The following is a 15,938-nucleotide window of genomic DNA, read 5'->3' as shown; positions in this document are numbered from 1 at the left end:
TGCACCTGTATAAGGGAGTTTACAGATAGCACATGGTACAAATGACTCCAAATATCCACAGATCTTTTACACATGGAGAAGTGCCACTTTGAGCATCTTAGAAAAATAACTGCCAAAGTCCTAGATGTGCTTCATGAATACCTTTTGTTTGACCTCTTGAAAAGAATACTTCCACCTGCGTATCATAGAATGTACCATTGGTGCATAAATAAATAATGTTACATAACTTTCATGAGCGCATATCCAGTATTCATCTCTGTGGGTTTTACCATTTTGGTACAAGTGACCTTTATCTGCCCATGCGCAGATTGTATCTGTAAACTCCCTTATGGGGATGAATTATTTAGATGTTTGATTGTACATTCATTTATTCAGTTATGTACATGTATTTATTTGTATACTTATTTTCATTTCTTTACTTAATACACTGTTGCCCGTTGTTGCCCGTAAAGTTAGAATAAATTTCTCTTACCTCTTTTCATGAAGTAAGTGTGAGGATATGATTTATTCTTGACAGGTAGGTTTAATATCAGAACTCAGGATTGTATCGCTCAATCTAAAGAGTCATATAAATTGATAAATAAAGTTCTGAGAGGATAAACTTAATCTATCAATAATACATCATTATATTGTTTACTCATCTCATGAAGCAAGGTTTTTGGAAGAAAAAAAAACACCTTTTATGGGCAACAATGTATTTATCTATTTATTTATCTTTATTTATATATTCATCATTCATTCATCTATTCATGCATTCATCGATCAATTTATTCAATTATTTATTCACTCATCCATTTATCTAATTATTTATTTATTCGTTCATTCATCCATTTATCCATTTATTTATTTAATTATTCATCCATTTAATTATGCATTTATCCATCCATCCACTTTGTTCATCAATTCATTTATACATTTATTTAATTAATACTTGAACTATTCATTCATTTATTTATTAACTCATTCATCGATCATTTATTCATTTATTCATTCATTCATTCATTCATTCATTCATTCATTCATCCACTCATTTGTTCATTTATCTAATGTATTCATTTATTCCTTCATTAATTCATTTCCCACTTGTAGGATGGATCATCCTGATCAGAACAAACACCTGTTTTTCATAGAGGGTCCACATCAATGAAAGATACGCCGACTGGAATAGGAAAGTCATGCCTGACGCACACGAAGCGTCATTAGGGACTTTTAGATTCTGCACGACGAGAACGCGGACTGCCCTTTTAAGGCAATGTGACGTCACTGCCAGTGCCTTAAAAGGACGCCACATTACCTTAAAAGGGCAGTCCACGTTCTCGTCGTGCAGAATCTAAAAGTCTCTAATAATTGCCTACCGCCGGAAGTTCAATGTTCTATGTCGAGGTAAATATTTACACGGGCGATTTCTAATAGGCCATTTTCATTATGTAACCAAATTTAATGTATACATATTTGTGAAGCACCTCAATATGAATCATTTCATTCAACTATTCACAAAACTGTATCTCAAAAGTCAGAATGCAAATTGCATACATTAGTTGTTGCTAGGTAGGACAAACATTATGGCTTGTCCAACATTTGGATTGAAAGTCAATCAACTTCACGATAAACAGCAAGAATTGATTTTTAGTGGGGATTGGCCCTATATAGGTAGATCATATATATACAATTTAAAACTACATTTTCAACTTGAAAACCCCAAAAATTTGTAGCAGAGTGATAGTTGAAAAGTCCCTGAATCAGATCATCTAGCAAATAATTATCCTGCTTACATGATATATTACGTTTACTTTACACTACATGATACAGTCAAACCTGCTTTAGTGACCACCTGTCTACAAAGACCACCTGTCTACAAAGGCCACATTTGTTGTTTCCCTTAAAAATGGTTTCTCATTGAATCATGTACTAAAGGAACCTATCTACAAAGACCACCTGTCTACGAAGGCCACTTTTTGTGTTTCCTTTGGGCGGTCGCTATAGACAGGTTTGACTGTATAGGTTTTGCAAGCTTAGTCTATCAATCACCTAAAAAAATAATTTGTGTGTAGCTAGAATGTGTAGAATCAACCTAAAAAATAACTTTACTTGGTATTTCACTGATTGACAGTTAAAGAGTATGAAGAAACTTTATGTTTGTGAGAGTCTTATTGCTGCATCTTAAAGATAAAGCCCAGTTATGGTCATGCGATTGCATTGTGAAAGAAACGTTGTGGAATCGATCAGAAAAGGTTGATCATCTAGCACATAAGTATTGGTGTGTACTGCAAGGTTCTGGAATCATCAAAATGATAAGAAATTTGGCCCAGTCTTCGTAAAGTTACAAGCACTGTACACAGAAAGATGTATATAGGACTACGCACACGTGCGCGACACGTGCGTTTATCTCTCACATACCAATAGATAAAGTAATTTACCAAATATATCAATTAGTAGGCGGTTTCCCAGCAAAATTGTTATCATCATGTATTAGTCAAAACATATTCTTTCACATCGGATTGGTAATAAGAGCTCCCATTTCATTTTTTTGAAATTGGGGCGTTTCCAATACTGGTCTTTACCTTTGAGTTTTCACGACGTCACAGTCTCACAGACGTATACCACAAACATTAACTTCGTTTCGAAGTATCAACCTGAGTATCTAATCAGGGATTTATCATGGTGTTGGTAAATCCTCTAAATCAATATAAGAATTGTTTGGCGTTTGCTGTTTAGGTAATGGTTCCGGTGGAGCTGTTAAGTAAATTGGCAATCACTGCTTGCGCCCTCTCAGTTTGTGAAATATACAAGGGCTCGATCACTTGGGAATTGAACAATGGTTTGTCGCTGTCTATTAACTGTTCAGTAAAGCATGGGTCTAATTATCACATTCTTTCTAGGCGTTGTGGCGTGCGCCTGTAATCCAGAGTTTTTGGGAACTAGAGAGATAGATGCCATGTGTTGCGTCTGGCCAGATGAAAGGGGCTACCTGTAGATTTATACATGTTGTGGTGCATCCGGGGGGGGGGGGTGGAAGCATGATGGGTATAGACATGTGCAAATCCTATTATGCATGGATATCCCAACAATAATGAAAATTGTAAATAACTTCGTAGGGCGCTTCGGGTTATTTTTACGTGTTGGAATTGTGCTTATTTGATGTGCGATAATGTGGTGGAGAAACGTTTACAGTGCACTCTCGTTATAAAGAACACCGATATAACAAAATTTCATTATAAAGAAGTAAAATCTCTGGTCCCATATGTGGGATTCCCTTTTAGTTTGTATTCTATTGTTTTTGCAACCCTGATACATGTATAAAGAAATTTGATTATAAAGAAATTTCATGGGTCCCGAGGACTTCTTTATAATGAGAGTGCACTGCACATGGTGTTCTAGAGGTGAAGGATATGCAGGATGTTAAGAATGTGGATAAGATATCCCTCCCCGCCCGTGGCAGTGACCAATAAAAGACAATGACACCATGGACCGTGTGTTGACTGGTCTGAAGTAAGTGTAACGTTTATATTTAGGAAAAGTCTGTTGACCTCCAAAGTATATACAGTATTTAAGATAATTACTATTTTTTTTATCAATGATGGTCCAAACGTAAAGCATTGGTGGAGGAGTACATGTATGGGCCAGGAGGAAGTACACTCCCTTCACAATGGCGATTGCCTCATTCACATATGATGTATGTCATCACTCTCAAGTGAAGCAAGTATTGGAACAAGGGAACAACCTCTCGAGAGGAGTATAGGGGGAAGTGTCGTGGCAGTATTGGAATGCCCTTACAGGTACACTCCCCTCAAGAAGTTGTTCCCTCATTCACTTACAGTGCACTCTCGTTATAAAGAACACTGATATAACAAAATTTCATTTTAAAGAAGTAAAATCTCTGGTCCCATATCTTGGATTTCCTTTGTATTCTATTGTTTTGGCAGCCCTGATATAAAGAAATTTCGTTATAAAGAAACAATTTCATGGGTCCCAAGGACTTCTTTATAACGAGACGACCAAGATGTGACTTTTGATTTGGACTACCATCCCCCTGTTCATGAGGAATGATGAACAACCGAAGATTTGGGGGTATGAGTTACAGGTTAATGCTAGTGTTGGACAATAATTAAAAGATTAAGGTGTTAGCAAAATCAACAGGTACAATTACTTTGGCTACATGCAGTGTTTGTTGAAGGCATGCTGAAGGGATTTTAATGTAGGCATACTACATGTCTTGAACTGTTTTGATGTTGCACATAATTTTGTGTAATGTTCCTGTGCTTGGAGGATGACTGTTGTTGATGAAGGATTCTGGTGGTGAGAGGATGCATTACCCATACGGGGAATACATCCTCTCACCTACTGATTTTGATGTTGGAAGTGAATGTTGGGATAGTGTCTGTACTCACATTGGCTGGAGTTGTTCATGGGTGAAATTGTCCGAAGTCCTCCCAAATTAGATTTGGGTAGCGTTGACGCATGCGGTTGAAGACGCATGCGGTTGAAGACTATCACATGAACATAACAAATGATCTTCCATGGAAAACATTTATCAAAAGTTTATATTTAATTGTAAAGTGTCAGTACAAGGTGGCAGATTTACAATGTATTCCACACACAAAAAAGACAATCGGCATGGTCCTTGTCACATACTCTGAGAAACTATAGCGACATATTGCTGAAAGTGGAAAGGATAGGGAAGATGACTATGAGTGTACCAGTGGTAGTCATGATGAGAGCAATTTATACTAAGAATCACTGATTGCTATGTGCACTCAAGTAGCCAGCAGTAACTTTTGAGATGTTGGTATTACACAATGTGTGTTATGGGTAGTTGGATTTTTTTTCTTTTAAAGTCTACAAAATTATGAGAACCTTAAATAATTTTTAATTGGTAAAATGACCTTTTAAAGGAAAATGCAAGATTTTGCAACCAATGACAACAAAGCATGCCAAGTGAGTGTGTTGTTTGTAACATATTTTTTCATATGCTCTGGCCTACAACAAATTTGTCAGAGGTGCAGAGGTAAATTTATGGTGAAATACATAGTCTTACATGTATAATAGCCCCAAAGGTGAAAGTGATTTCACACGCCCTAATATTTGTTAATACACATCCATTTTTCACAAAATTATACCTATTAGGTGACAAAAAAAATGGCGGTCAAACCTTCCAGGGAGGGTCGGTCAGTCAGCATTTTTTATTGTGTTTTTGACATTAAATTTTTCGATTAAAAAACATGGAAATTATTTGTTCTCAGCTTCTCGCTCACTCACTGCACTCGCAACTTTTCATCCAATTTTTTTGTCAAAATGGCTGATTTTCCTTGTTTCCAACAAAATTTACAATGATAAAATATAGACCTAAACACCTCAAAATAACAGTAAAATACAAAGACTGACAAATGGAGGAATGAGCCGGAGAGCCAGTAAGGCCCGAAAGTAGCCCACACCTTTACAAAAATATGTATACAATGCATGATATACACAGAAAAAAGAAACAATTAACAAAAGTTGAACGCGTAAAAAAGACTCTGACAAAAACCATTACGACAAGACAAATGTGGACATGCTCTAAAGAAATTACTCATAATTACTAATCAGCTAACGTTTAAGTACACTGTTAAAAATTTCACTGTAGAAATTACAGTAAATTACTGGCAACTTTGTTGCACAGTAAATTACTGTAACTTTGACATTACAGTAACTTCCTGTAAGTTTTTCAACAGTAACTTGCTGTAAGACATTAAAATACTGTAAGCTTACTGTAAAGAAATTTTCATGTATAAGGTTACAGTATTTATTGTAAGTTCTTCTTACAGTTAATTAATGTAATTTTATTCACAGTAATTTAAATGTATTTACAGTTATGTACTGTAAGTTTTTCTCTACAGTAAATTAATGTTATTTCTCTCATTTACATTAAGTTAATGTAATAAGTACAGCTTTTCTACTGTGACTTTAGCAGTATCATCCTGTTAATTTTGTATCTATTTCTCTCATTTACATTAAGTTAATGTTATAAGTACAGCTTTTCTACTGTGACTTTAGCAGTATCATCCTGTTAATTTTGTATCTATTTCTCTCATTTACATTAAGTTAATGTAATAAGTACAGTATTCTACTGTGACATTAGCAGTATCATCCTGTTATTTTGTTATCTATTTCTCTCATTTACATTAAGTTAATGTATTAAGTACAGTATTCTACTGTGACACTAGCAGTATCATCCTGTTATTTTTTTTAATCTATTTCTCTCATTTACATTAAGTTAATGTAATAAGTACAGTATTCTAACTTGACATTAGCAGCATCATCCTGTTAATTTGAGGAAAAAACAAGCTTTCTGAACACAAAAATCATTATTAAAGTCTTTATTGGGTAATCAACGCTCCATAAAACAAGTTTCTCAAATAGTGTAACATTATGAAAATGCTTGCAAAGAAACTATCAAGTAAAACATTAAAACAAGTAAAACCACTAAAAACTGCAAAAGTTCAAGTACTCAAGAATCTACAGACCCATAGTCATCCTTCCAGTATCTCAAAAATTCTTGAAAAAATTGTTTAGATTATACCAATTCTGAAATACACATAACTTGCTTAATCCCAACCAATATGGCTTTAAAAAAAATCATTCACCCGACCTAGCATTAATTTAATTATACGACAGAATAACACATGCAATTGTGCAGACATAGCGGCTTTAAGGCATTGATATGCTAAATCACAACGTATGGCTTAGGGGCACTGCACTTTCTTGGGTCAAAAATTATTTGTCGAACAGACAACAATATGTTCACTTTAAAATTCTGAATTGTAAAAAACTATTGTAAAGAATTATCTTCAATTGTAAACAAGACATATTTTATACACTTTTATCTTCCTTTAAAGCCACTATTAAACGACAACTACTATCAGAATACAATCAATGAAAAGTCTCCATATACCTGGCAGAATCAAGGAAAACTCTCTATACCTGGTAGAATCTCTCCAAAAGACATTACTCACTTTATTTTTGTTTAATTTATCTTTTGAACCACTACCCCATTTAATTTGAGTTGCTCTGTTATATTAAACTTGTAATCTTTAATACGTGTTTCATATTCTTCTGTATTTTTGTCTCATTTACATGCCAATTCTGCACAGAAACTTGTTTCAACTTCATGAGCTGTCATTCAATTGATTGATTGATTGATTTATTGACGGTAAAAGCCCTATTCAGCTACTCGGCTGGTTTACAAAGGGGCTGTGCAAAATAACAAAAACCGTAAAACATACTTGACAATAAGAAAATATACATGATATACAGAAATTAATGAAATAGAATTACCAATGTGCACAATGAACAAAGAAAATAGAAAATATGATCAATTTGTGTACATGTAAAATGAAAACATAAAATTATGAAATTCGTTTAGCTACAATATTGCTACGTATTAAATATGATAAAAAAACATATTACCATATAACGTAACATATATCGTAATAAAAATATAAGTTACTTAAAAAAAATATATTATTATATAACTTGAAATATGTCGAAATGAAATATAGGTTACTTAAATATAGGCCTAATATTTGGCAAATTCATTTATTTCATGACTTATTAAATTTATTAAAATAAAGGTGTATTGCATGTACAGACTAAAATATATGAAAATTCACTAAGGTAAAATAATGCTAAATTGCAAGTAATGTAAAACATATTTTGGAAAACAGTAAGTAAACAATCAAGCAATGCTTATGATGACAAGGCTGCACACATGCCAGGCTCACAGAATACATGTGCTAATGCTTTGTCTAGGAAGTTCAATGACCGCTAGACACAATTTATTAAAAAAGTTTGGGCTCCCTGTAGTTGGTCTCTTTGCATCAAGGCTAAACACACGGCTTCCTTAATACCACGAAGTCACGTGACTTTTTTAACCTCCCTCACTAACAAAATATTTGATTTCAAATTTCAATTTTCACTTGTGATGTTTCATATTAAGTTCAATTGAAATGCATATTAAAGGTACATGATCCCTTTTGCAAGCATAACATTTGCAAATGTCTAAAAAGGGCAAAAAGACACAAATAAAATTTTAAGAAAGTGTGTGAAAGTAAAGGGTTCAGATACTCAATGTAAGTGGGATTTTTTTTTATTGATAATTTTGAAATTGATGTAGTATGTAGGCGCCCCTGTAATTTGTTCTGAATGTTAGTCTGTACTAAGATACACTTCTTATAATTATACAGAACATGTTATAAATTTTGCAAGAAATGACATTTCCAGTATATATATCTTAAGGCGTATTCAGACTGACTGGAAGTTCGAGAATACCAGGTATTCTGTGATCGGGAAATTTACCCTGATCTATCCCCATCAGTAAAGTACCTAGAGGGGAAAACCCCTTTTTTTCCAGAACAACAGACATGTTGCGATATAAAAAGTACCCCTATATGAGTGGATTCCATGGCCCATGACAAATCTCACTAGGATGGACTACTTTTCCGAACGACTGCACGAGGGTCATCCACGGATGGCATAAAGTTGCCCCCTTATTAATGAAACCACTGGAAATCCGCTAATTTGCGAATAAATGATATCACCTTCTGGCTACATTGTTGTCCATGAGACTTTGATCCCGCGTCTGGATTGATGCCAATCAAGCAACTGTTGGAAAGAAAAACGTATGAAAATAATTGATTTCACGCCTTTTCTTTACTTTTGTGACAGTGTGTTTTCTTCTAATGTTACACAAGAGCAGTTAAATCAATTGTTCTATTTTATCATGTTTGATGTAGATGTCTATACCCAAAAAAAATGGACTTGTTATAAAAGGCCGGGTAAGTTGAGGGTAAGTCTCGGGTAAATTCAGTGCGCATGCATGTCTGATGTTAGCAAGCCAATTCTTCCTATGGTGTCTTTCAACAAATAATGATAATAAAACCCACATTTATACACTAATGTGTACACAGCGGGCCAGGGCCATGACAAGCTTTATGTGCACGCGTGCATATTTTGGACATGCATACATCATCTGCTGTCCACCATCAGTACTGGCCATGTAATTGGAACCGGACTCCAAAGAATATTGCGCATTCTTATATTTATTTTTCACCCAGATGCATTCTGTACTCTAAGATGAGAAAGTATGTCATGGATTTCCTCACATTTTACAGCACAGAGTGGACAATTCCAGGTAGAAACGCAGAAAAACTGGGCATCTTTTTTTCTTGAAAATGGTTGATGATCCCTATGCACATGGGTTTTGAAGGATGAATAATTTCTGAATGTTCGATTGCAGCCAGGAACACCACACGGGAAATCGAAATTCACATTTCTATGGACTGAAAAGTGTTCAGAAAACCGCTTCAATGATCCAGAAGAATGATTACATAGCTTACAAACGTACATGGGTATATGATGTCCATGTAGAGCATCCGTCTGATTAGTGTTTCAGCATGCACACTGTGTGACTTCAGCAGTAATCCATGGCATACTGCAAGAAAGAAGAGCGGAAAACAATACCTTTAATATGCATACGTACACATAACTTTTTATGTACAGCATTGACAGATTAAAAGTTATTTAAATGATAAATGAATAATAAAAAAAAAGATAAAGGACAAAAAATACAAAAGAAAATCGAAAGAAAAACATAAATTCATCAAATATAACCAGTTGTCACGAGCCTCCTGATGATGACTGTATGCGAAACCTTCAGCAAAAAAACATTTGATTTCACGGCTATGAATGTTACTACATAAGTGAAATTAACATTCATTTGCGGTAAATGAAACTACAATAGATTTCTGTAAAACAAATTTACAATCCTTAAAGACAAAAATTACTGTAATTTACTGTTAGTATTTGAAGAACCTACGGTAACAGCAATTTACTCTAAGAAATGCAGTGATTTACTGTAGGAAAGTTTACAGGCAGATACTTTGAGTAAAAATTGATGGTAACTTACTGTAGATATAACCTACAGTTACTGTAAATTAAAATTACAGTGAATTACAGTAGACAAGTACTCAAAATTAATATGAAATAAAATTACTGTAATTTACTGTAAACTAGCAGTAAGTTACTGTAAATTACAGTAATTTTACAGTGATTACTCAGTAATTTTACAGTAACTTACTGCCAGTTACGGAATGGCCTATTTGGTTGCTATGACAACGCTGCGACCTTCAAAAAAGTAAATTACAGTAATTTTACAGTAAATTACAGTAATTTTAAAGTAACTTACTGTAAATTACTAAGTAACAGTAAAATACTAAGTAATTTTACAGTAACTTACTGTAATTTTATTTCATATTTTAACTTTTAAGTAAAATTACACTATGCAGCAGGATTGCCAGTACTTTGCTGTAATTTCTTCAGTAACGTGCTGTAGACTACACTACATGAGCTTAGACTTGTGCGTATTCAACTGATCACGCAGTGTGCTCATGATGGACTGATGCTGTAGTCGATCGTAGTGTGTGCGGTGTCCTATAAGTTATAAGTCTTGATGGTCTTGACGTTAGACATTTCCAATTTAACGTGAGCATGCATATCCATGTGCAATGGCATCGCATTGACAGTGACACTGTACGCTGGTACTGCAGTACAGTGTCATGTGCTGCACTAACACTACCGACTCTGTCCCACACACCACAGCACAGCACGTACAGTACACATATACCGTAGACGGAACAATTACAAACACAATCCCTATACTTTCCACAGTCTGACAATTCTTCACTTCAGCGGGATACAAATCAAATCATGACTCTGATAATTGGCAATCTGTAACTTACCTCGGATCCCCTTGGAATTGACTTATTGGTCATCAATATCCCAGCTCGAGGATCAGGACCAGGAACAGAACAGATTCAGATTCGTTGCTCAGGATCAGGCCGGCCAGCTCAGCTATATATCTCAGCTCAAATCTTTGCAGAAAATTAAAAATGGCGGCGCGGCGTGGCGGGCTAGCGCGGGAGCCAATCACGTGCAACGCATACGCGCATATGCAGCCGATCCGCCTAATGCGCATGTGCGCTGTATCCCACAATGCTTTTTGCACGCTCCTTTACACTAGCTTACTGTAGATATTTGTTCCCATGCTCTACGACACTGATGTTTACAGCAATATACTGTACAGCAACGTACTTATACAGTTAATTATCGTAAAATCGTTATTACAACATATTACTGTTGTAAATCACAGTATTTTACTGCATGAGTTACAGCAAATTTTTACAGTGTAGGTTTCGAAAGTGTTTTGTATTTTTTGATTCTTTGATTAGTTTGGGGAGTGAATTCGAAAGGATTAGGCCGGCTGCTTGTATACCATGATCAGAGAAAGCTTTCTTATTGAGTGTATGAGAAAGATCATTAATTTGTGTTGTTTAGTAATGGTAAGTATCAGAGCGCCTTTTGAAGTAGTCTTTGAAAGACACTGGTAAATTATTAATATAGAATGTATGCATAAATACGCCAAGTTCAAGAGTATACATGTCTATTACAGTATCGTGCATGCGCATTCAGTTTCAGCAGTTCCCTACGAAGAAGAAGTGTTCAAGCGATGCCCGTTATGGACAGAAATTGCTTGAAAACACTGACATCGTAAGTAAAAAATGGTTGTATATGTGATGTAAATGTTGATTAATATCGTGTTAAGATCTCGGTGAGCACAAACATGGAGAGCTCCTAGTCAGGAATCCGCCTGACAAGCAATAGTTCATATCCTGCCCGGTTGACGTGAATTGACAAGCAATAGTTCATATCCTGCCCGGTTGACGTGAATTCACGCGCATGAAAATATGCTGGTAATGATGTCAGTCCTTTGTATGAGGGGACTGACCTAACAACACCTCAAGGAAATTTTGGACGGTAATGGGTAGGGTGGGGACTTGAGTAACCGGACACTTAATTCTGTGCGTTTTTTCAGTAGTGTAAAATCTAAACAGTTAAAAAGTTACTCGCTCAAAATCGCTCAAATTTTGTATCAATTTGAAGAAGAAAAAAAAATCACATTTTCACTTACCCATCATTGATGCCATTTGCCTCATGATCATCTTGAACTTTCAACTTTGGGAACAATTGCAGAATACCCTACCACGGTTTTACAGAATTAGAACTAGGCCTAACAGTCTGACGAATATTAGAAATATAAACTAGAAGCCAAGAGTCCAACGACCATCGACCAACAGTCTGACAAATATTACAAATTGAAACCAACGACCATCGACCAAATACTATTGAATGGAAGAGTCCAACGACCATCGACCAACAGTCTGACAAATATTAGAAAAAGAGACCAATGACCATCGACCAAATAGTGAGGCATATTTGTTTAAAAGAGCCAACGACCAACGACCATCGACCATCGACCAAAGACTCACAAGTATTAAAAAAGAAGCCAACGACCAACGACCAACGACCATCGACCAAAGACTCACACTTGTTGATTAAAAAAGCACAAAACTATTATTTTTCTTTTGTATTTTTAGAACGAGACATTACTTGTTGATTGAAATATCTAATAGGGTCTTTGAAAGCAGACTAGCAGTGTAAAAGAGGGCACAAGGTACAAACAAATACGTGTGTGGGACTATGAGCGGGCTGGACATTTTGTGTTACTGAAATGGGCTTAGAATTCAAGTAATTCATCTATTAAATGACTATAACAGACAATAAACAAGACAAAGGTAAGGACAAGAATCAGTGCTTATCAATTTAACAGACATTTTGCATGAAATACCATCAGGAAAGCCATCTAGATTTGTCACAAATTAGCGACAAACACATCAAACTCAGCGCTGCAATGGCGCACAAAACGGCGTAGAATTCAACTTTTCATCCACCAAATGAATTCAAACACTTGCATTATACAATCTTCAATACCTGTATCACCGTTATCGCAAATAATAAAATCACAATCTATATCTACGGCTAATATATGAAGACTAACAATATGGTAGGGTATTCTGCAATTAAGCCCAACTTTGTTTGGGTGACATTTCCGAGCATCCGAATGCTTCCGAAGACGTTGCTTCCAAGACCTATGATGACGAAGATGACGTTCTGTGTGACGTCACAGGTCATTTAAATAAAATAATAAAATTCACTTTTTGGCTCAGATATATACTGTTTCGTATGTTTTTCAGCGTTTTAACCCTCTTCAAACCATTCTAAGGCGTTCCATGCGATACAATGTCAAAATGTTGACTACAACATACATATCTGGGGCATTTTAGGTCATTACCAGGTATTTTACTACGAAAGTAATTGAGAGTGTTCCGTTAAAGCATTAGTCGTGTCGTGCGCCACCTACCGGTGGTTCCGGGAACATTGCGTCCAGCTAAAAATGGAAGTTACAAACTGATTCAGCAGAGGACGCAGGTTCAAAACTGAGTCACGTCTTTCGGATGGTGACGTTTAAAGTTCGGTCCCCAGACGTAAATAATCATATCTGATTGATACACGTATGTAAAAACCCAATACTCAACGAATTTACAAAATAATCCCACTCTTGACGCCAAGTAGTGTATTTACGTCGCCCTGACTAAATTAGACCATGCTGCACAGTGTTCAATATATTAAATAGGTCACTTCATCATACATAGAAATAAGATTGCGATCATCAATGTAATCTTTGCAGGAAAAATGCCAAAGAGGAAACTAAAGAGAAGCATCAGGCCTAAAATAAAAACTTGTTGTTTTGCCCTTTAGGTGCCAAAACATGGGTCGGTCGGTCGGAAAAGTTTGTTTTTTTTAAACTTTTTTCTCACGCCCTCTTTGGGCCGATATTTTTCAATTTGAATGTTTGTTTGTTTGTTTGTTGGTTTTTTCCCCGCCTTCTTTTGGCTAAAATTTCTCAGTTTTTAATGCTTTATACATGTGTTTCAGCGTCATCATTCCATTCATATCTTTTTCAGGATTTTGAAACTAGGGCAGAAGACAAGTCAGAATTTGGGAATAATTTGATATTATGCATTTATATCCCATTTAAACAAACAAAATACATATTTTTGTATTCATTTTAAAAAAAAAAGATTAAAAAACGGTTAAAAGAATTAAAATTAAAATGCCGACCGTAGATTTTCAGATTTTTGGGTCGGTCGCAAAGGGCAATACAACAAGTTTTTATTTTAGGCCTTACAGGCAGATTACAATGCGAGTCAAGAGTCAAGCAATACTAGAAAATATACCTTTAGTGAAATCGAGTTCCTGAAGGGATTTGAGAGCAGCTGTTGAGTGGAGGGTGAAGTCACCAAAAGTTTCGTAGTTCTCACACATCTCCTCTGTCTGATTAAGTGATCTTGCCGTTTGCACCAATCTGTAAAAATAAACATTATACCAACAATAATCGGGAGCGCCAGGAGTGTCAAGTCTGACAGATATGAGCGCTATACAAGAACCCACTATTATCATTATTATTATTTTTATTCATGCGTAAATAGTTTTAGTTTGAAGTTTAGGCCCTATTTCTATTTCATATCATATACATTTTATAGATTAAATTTTATGACGAATTTGACTATACCTCTGTATGGTGGAAAATCATTGCTATCTAAACGCTGCGAACTAGTTCTTCAACCCATACACTGAAATGTTAGTAACATGAAAATTGTCTTCACGGGTAAGGACAGATGTGTATGGTTGGACAGATAATCCCGAATTACTGAATATGGAAAAAGTACTCAAAGGTGGCGGCAGTCGATATATATTAGACACCCCTCCCCCCGCCCCCCTCCCCCTCCCCAATAATTTGTATCTGCCTAGGAAGTGACTAATGTTTGCACTTGTTTGTGTGGAATGCCCACTACGCCCACTATATGACGTGATTAGATTTGCATCACAATGCCCATCAGGACCACAGAACGGTAAAATACGTATTTTACAGTTCTGTGATCAGGACCGACTCACTGAGCGAGAGATATGAATTAATTTGTTTGTTTTATCAGCTCTTGTTGTCTGAATTTTCCTCTGGTTTCGTTTTTGGACTGCTTGGCTTGACTGACGTGCACCAGGTACCTGCTCAATGTCACAGGACTGTGAAACTCACACAGCCTATGCTTTGCATTTGATACGGGTTCTTAGTCACATCTATATCAAAATCTGATGGAACGAAGCACATTTGTGCTAAGGGAAGACTGAATTATAGATCATTTTCCTCGACAAACTGCATGTTTTGGCATCTGTCAAACCGGATTTATGACACAGAGACAAATTCTCCTTGCGAAAGAAACATTGCAAACGCCTTTATTACGCGTTGTCGAAAAGACCTCTCATGTTACTTGTTGCCAGTTACTTGTATTTGAACTGTGTAAGATTATGTGTGAATCCTGTTAGCTCGGCTACAATAATTAGATAAATATTGCTCAGGAGAGGACACGACGCCTTATTCCACCGTTCATTTTGCATTGAGCAGGATCTAGGCAAACAGTGAGTATGATATATCAATTTTAACTAGTTACATTTAAATTTGTTGATCCAATCAATAGCCACTATATGTAAGCTCATCGAAATAGAGTTACATGCAATTCATGTATATATTGCACTATTGCAGAAACCCTAATCCATGGTAAATATTATAAATGATTTGAATAAATGTTATAAGTATTGTGGTTATGATGAAAAGGTGGACTATACCCACATTAGCATGTCTTAAAAGCAGTGTATCCCTTTTGCAGCCATCATCAAATTCTGAAGAACTTTGCAGGAATTAAGAATATCTCACGTATGTCCAATCTGTGAAATTTAAACGTTAGTAGTGTCCTAGTATTCAAATTATGCAAGGAAACCCGTTTACTCTCCACACTTCACTGTCACACACTATTGAGTGACTGACTGACTTTTTTTTCTTTGGCAATAAAAAACATAAAATGAGCTGTAAAGGGTACATGAGCATTTTGTCTCCATCAATTACGCACTTCTTGTAATGGCCAAAAGTTATTGAATCTTTTCGCCGCACAAAA

General features: G+C 35.7%; 1 long non-coding RNA gene across 1 annotated transcript; it reads right to left on the bottom strand.

Annotated features, from left to right (window-relative positions):
• Window positions 1-9,207: 9,207 nt before the first annotated feature.
• On the bottom strand, window positions 9,208-11,214 carry LOC115926089. Its single transcript, XR_004064958.1, has 2 exons — window positions 10,773-11,214; window positions 9,208-9,466 (listed from the first exon to the last, which is right to left on the bottom strand). It is a non-coding gene; the product is annotated as an uncharacterized LOC115926089 (long non-coding RNA).
• Window positions 11,215-15,938: the final 4,724 nt, after the last annotated feature.

Source organism: Strongylocentrotus purpuratus, unplaced genomic scaffold (genome assembly GCF_000002235.5).
Source record: "Strongylocentrotus purpuratus isolate Spur 01 unplaced genomic scaffold, Spur_5.0 spur5_scaffold_19, whole genome shotgun sequence".
Classification (NCBI taxonomy): Eukaryota; Metazoa; Echinodermata; class Echinoidea; order Camarodonta; family Strongylocentrotidae; genus Strongylocentrotus; species Strongylocentrotus purpuratus.
The sequence above is the reverse complement of the archived record's forward strand: the minus strand, read 5'-3'. Positions and strand labels throughout refer to the sequence as shown.